The sequence below is a fragment of the Anomaloglossus baeobatrachus genome, chromosome 12, assembly GCF_048569485.1.
Source record: "Anomaloglossus baeobatrachus isolate aAnoBae1 chromosome 12, aAnoBae1.hap1, whole genome shotgun sequence".
Classification (NCBI taxonomy): Eukaryota; Metazoa; Chordata; class Amphibia; order Anura; family Aromobatidae; genus Anomaloglossus; species Anomaloglossus baeobatrachus.
Window position 1 is genome coordinate 50589453 of NC_134364.1, and position 6000 is coordinate 50595452.

Sequence of the window (6000 nt, forward strand, 5' to 3'; positions counted from 1 at the left end):
CGTCCTCTTGGCCCTACCCCCCAGGGGGCTCTCCTCCCGTCCTCTTGGCCCTACCCCCCAGGGGGCTCTCCTCCCGTCCTCTTGGCCCTACCCCCCAGGGGGCTCTCCTCCCGTCCTCTTGGCCCTACCCCCCAGGGGGCTCTCCTCCCGTCCTCTTGGCCCTACCCCCCAGGGGGCTCTCCTCCCGTCCTCTTGGCCCTACCCCCCAGGGGGCTCTCCTCCCGTCCTCTTGGCCCTACCCCCCAGGGGGCTCTCCTCCCGTCCTCTTGGCCCTACCCCCCAGGGGGCTCTCCTCCCGTCCTCTTGGCCCTACCCCCCAGGGGGCTCTCCTTCCGTCCTCTTGGCCCTACCCCCCAGGGGGCTCTCCTTCCGTCCTCTTGGCCCTACCCCCCAGGGGGCTCTCCTTCCGTCCTCTTGGCCCTACCCCCCAGGGGGCTCTCCTTCCGTCCTCTTGGCCCTACCCCCCAGGGGGCTCTCCTTCCGTCCTCTTGGCCCTACCCCCCAGGGGGCTCTCCTTCCGTCCTCTTGGCCCTACCCCCCAGGGGGCTCTCCTTCCGTCCTCTTGGCCCTACCCCCCAGGGGGCTCTCCTTCCGTCCTCTTGGCCCTACCCCCCAGGGGGCTCTCCTTCCGTCCTCTTGGCCCTACCCCCGCTAGGGGCTCTCCTTCCGTCCTCTTGGCCCTACCCCCGCTAGGGGCTCTCCTTCCGTCCTCTTGGCCCTACCCCCCAGGGGGCTCTCCTTCCGTCCTCTTGGCCCTACCCCCCAGGGGGCTCTCCTTCCGTCCTCTTGGCCCTACCCCCCAGGGGGCTCTCCTTCCGTCCTCTTGGCCCTACCCCCCAGGGGGCTCTCCTTCCGTCCTCTTGGCCCTACCCCCCAGGGGGCTCTCCTTCCGTCCTCTTGGCCCTACCCCCCAGGGGGCTCTCCTTCCGTCCTCTTGGCCCTACCCCCCAGGGGGCTCTCCTTCCGTCCTCTTGGCCCTACCCCCCAGGGGGCTCTCCTTCCGTCCTCTTGGCCCTACCCCCCAGGGGGCTCTCCTTCCGTCCTCTTGGCCCTACCCCCCAGGGGGCTCTCCTTCCGTCCTCTTGGCCCTACCCCCCAGGGGGCTCTCCTTCCGTCCTCTTGGCCCTACCCCCCAGGGGGCTCTCCTTCCGTCCTCTTGGCCCTACCCCCCAGGGGGCTCTCCTTCCGTCCTCTTGGCCCTACCCCCCAGGGGGCTCTCCTTCCGTCCTCTTGGCCCTACCCCCCAGGGGGCTCTCCTTCCGTCCTCTTGGCCCTACCCCCCAGGGGGCTCTCCTTCCGTCCTCTTGGCCCTACCCCCCAGGGGGCTCTCCTTCCGTCCTCTTGGCCCTACCCCCCAGGGGGCTCTCCTTCCGTCCTCTTGGCCCTACCCCCCAGGGGGCTCTCCTTCCGTCCTCTTGGCCCTACCCCCCAGGGGGCTCTCCTTCCGTCCTCTTGGCCCTACCCCCCAGGGGGCTCTCCTTCCGTCCTCTTGGCCCTACCCCCCAGGGGGCTCTCCTTCCGTCCTCTTGGCCCTACCCCGCTAGGGGCTCTCCTTCCGTCCTCTTGGCCCTACCCCCGCTAGGGGCTCTCCTTCCGTCCTCTTAGCCCTACCCCCCAGGGGCTCTCCTCCCATCCCCCAGGGGCTCTCTTGCTGCCCCCCAGCCCTTCTCCTGGGGACACACCCCCGTTCCCCAGGGGCACACCCCCATCCGCCCAGCAGCTCTATTCCGTGCCCCCCAGCACTTCTCCCAGTGACTCTATCCAGTCCCCCCTGTCCATCCCTTGCCCTGGGGATTGGAATCTCCCATGTTCCCCTTGGGGGTCTCCCCGTACCCCCGCTCTCTTCCCCTGGGGGGCTCTCCCGGATCTGCCCTCCCTCGGCTCCTGTGCACACGTCTGTGGTCCCATCCCCCCGCAGATGTGTCCGGTGGGCCGGGTGACGCCTGGCACACGGGGAGGCTCGTCCTGGCGGGCACCGGGCCCGGCACATGTAGAAATCTCAGCCCGGCCGCCGCCATCCTCCCCTGGGCAGCAGCCGGTCCTCTCCGCAGCCCCCGCCCCGCTCACCTGTCCCGGCCGCCGCTGCTCGCTCTCCCTCCGGCCTGCTGAGCGCTGGATATGCGGCCGGTCCCGATACATCCAGGTCCTACACGGAGGAGGCGGAGGACGGGAGAGGCGGGGGGAGGAGCCAGCACAGCACGGCCGCCCGCGGTCCTACCGCCGCCCGCTACACAGCCGCCCGGGACATACTCCCGACTGTATATACTGTACACACCCGATATATACTATACACACCCTGTATATACTGTGCACACCCGATATATACTATACACACCCCGTATATACTGTGCACACCCGATATATACTATACACACCCTGTATATACTGTGCACACCCGATATATACTATACACACCCTGTATATACTGTGCACACCCGATATATACTATACACACCCTGTATACACTGTGCACACCCGATATATACTATACACACCCTGTATATACTGTACACACCCTGTATATACTGTGCACACCCGATATATACTATACACACCCTGTATATACTGTACACACCCTGTATATACTGTGCACACCCGATATATACTATACACACCCTGTATATACTGTACACACCCTGTATATACTGTGCACACCCGATATATACTATACACACCCTGTATATACTGTGCACACCCGATATATACTATACACACCCTGTATATACTGTGCACACCCGATATATACTATACACACCCTGTATATACTGTACACACCCGATATATACTGTACACACCCGATATATACTATACACACCCTGTATATACTGTGCACACCCGATATATACTATACACACCCTGTATATACTGTACACACCCTGTATATACTGTGCACACCCGATATATACTATACACACCCTGTATATACTGTGCACACCCGATATATACTATACACACCCTGTATATACTGTGCACACCCGATATATACTATACACACCCTGTATATACTGTGCACACCCGATATATACTGTACACACCCGATATATACTATACACACCCTGTATATACTGTGCACACCCGATATATACTATACACACCCTGTATATACTGTACACACCCGATATATACTGTACACACCCGATATATACTATACACACCCTGTATATACTGTGCACACCCGATATATACTATACACACCCTGTATATACTGTGCACACCCGATATATACTATACACAACCTGTATATACTGTGCACACCCGATATATACTATAAACACCCTGTATATACTATACACACCCGATATATACTGTACACACCCTGTATATACTGTGCACACCCGATATATACTATACACACCCTGTATATACTGTGCACACCCGATATATACTATACACACCCTGTATATACTGTGCACACCCGATATATACCATATACACACCCTGTATATACTGTGCACACCCAATATATACTATACACACCCTGTATATACTGTGCACACCCGATCTATACCATATACACCCTGTATATACTGTACACCCGATATATACTATACACACCCTGTATATACTGTGCACACCCGATATATACTATACACACCCTGTATATACTGTGCACACCCGATATATACTATATACACCCTGTGTATACTGTGCACACCCGATATATACTATATACACCCTGTATATACTGTGCACACCCAATATATACAGCATACACCCCATACATACTATATAGACACACTGTATGTACTATACACAACTGATATATACTATACACAACTCATATATACTATGTACACCCCATTTATACTATATACACCCAATATATGCTGTACACACCCAAAATATACTATATGCAGTCGATATATACTGTACACACCCAATATACTATATACACCCGATATATACTATACACACCTGATATATACTATCCCGATATATACTATACACACCTGATATATACTATATACACCCAATATATACTATATACACCCTATATATATATATATATACTATACACACCCGATAAATACTATATACACCCAGTATACACTGTACACACCCCATATATACTGTACACACCCCATATATACTGTACACACCCCATATATACTGTACATACCCAATATATACTATAGATGCCAATATATTCTGTACACACCCAATATACTATATACACCCGATATATACTATATACACTCGATATATACTATATACACTCGATATACTATATACACCCAATATATACTATATACACTCGAGATATATATACTATATACACCCGATATACACTATATACACTCAATATATATATACTATATACACCCAATATATACTGTACACACCTGATATATAGTATATACACCTGATATATATTGTACACACCCAATATATACTATATACGCCCGATATATACTTTACACACCCGAAATACGATATACACCCGATATACACTATATACACCCGATATACTATATACACCCAATATATACTGTACACACCCGAAATATACTATATACACCCGATATATACTGTAAACACCCGATATACTATACACATATAGTAGTATTATATTAGTGTGTATATAATATAGTGGGTGTTTATAGTTGTATAATATACACTGTGAGCAGTATTCTTAGGCAGTGAGTATTTTGACCATATCATCATTTATCATGTTATGCAGATTTCCCATCTTCGACCTGTATTACACTGGGTCACTGGAATCCTCTTGCTAGGACTGATGACATGCTGGTGGACATCGTCCTCCTGATCCGAAGGAAGGAAGGACCTGGACAGTGCGTCTGCCTTAATATTCTTCTCCTCTGGTCGGAAATGCAGCCGGAAGTCAAAGCAAGCAAAGAATAAGGACCACCTGGCCTGCCGATGATTGAGTCTTCGAGACGAGTGCAGGTACGCCAGATTCTTGTGATCGGTATAGACTACTACCGGGTGAACCGCTCCCTCCAGAAGGTATCACCATTCCTTTAATTCCAGCTTAATGGCCAACAGCTCACAATTTCCGATGGAATCGTTTTGTTCTGGGGCTGAGAAGGCCTTCAAGAAGAATGCGCAGGTAACCATTCCTCCAGATGGCGATTTCTGCATGAGTTCTGCTCCGGCCCCAGAAGATGAAGCATCCACTTCTACACAGAACTGCTTGCTTATCTCTGGTCTATGCAGGACCGGGGCAGAAGCGAATGTGGCGCCCTGGACAAGCCAGGACATCACAGGTACTACACCAACACACCCCACACCCCGGTTAGGCACACCGAAGTCAGACAAAAATCCTTGTTGCCTCCCTCCAGGGGCTGATGTCCACACCAGGGGGTGGGTCAGGCGGTTGGGCCCGCCCACCGAGGAGTTCACAGTCCTGGAGGCGGGAAGAGAAGGCAGTTCAGTTTTGAGTTTGGAGAAGTGAAGTGGTAGTAGAGGAGACTGACCGTGTCCGGGTGCGTGGCCCGGGCACATACAGCAAGGTTGGCAGACGGTGGTGACCGTCTGCAGAAGAGGCTGATTGGAGTGAACCGTAAGGACCGGGGACGGGCGGTGGCCCGACGGTACCGGATCGGGGAGCAAAGAGAAGCCAGCACCATTCGTCAGGGCTTACGGACCCCGACCAGGCTAGGAGTCGCCGTAAAACTGGTCAAATCCGTTAGCGAAGGGAACCTCCGGGGTTTCCCAGCAGTCAAGACCCGATTGAAGGCAACAGCTCACACCGTAAAGGGAAACACAGTCACCGCCAAGGCTACAGTTCCCAGGGCCAGAGCCTGCGGGCAAAAGGGGCTCCCTCAGCATCCATCCAAGCTGGGGAGCGGGTTACCAGTGGGAAGCCATTGGAACCGTAAACACAACACAGGTGCAGGGAAAGGCAGTCACCATCAACCTACCGGGAGAGCTACCGCAGCCGTCTGTGGGACCCGTCCATCCAGCCATTTGTTTTACCGGAGACTTTGCATTCATTATTGGCTGAGTGAGTACCACCGTGCCGTGCGGCACAGCGCT

The 6000-nt window shown here is 53.4% G+C and overlaps 1 protein-coding gene across 12 annotated transcripts in view; it reads right to left on the reverse strand.

Annotated features, from left to right (window-relative positions):
- Positions 1-2173, reverse strand: part of KTN1 (kinectin 1) — a 256665-nt gene extending 254492 nt beyond the window's left edge. For all 12 annotated transcript variants that reach the window (XM_075329993.1, XM_075329992.1, XM_075329990.1 and 9 more), the window contains exon 1: positions 2068-2173. The gene's annotated coding sequence lies outside the window, so the exon portion shown is untranslated. The remainder of the gene's footprint in view (positions 1-2067) is intronic.
- Between the last annotated feature and the right edge of the window lie 3827 nt (positions 2174-6000).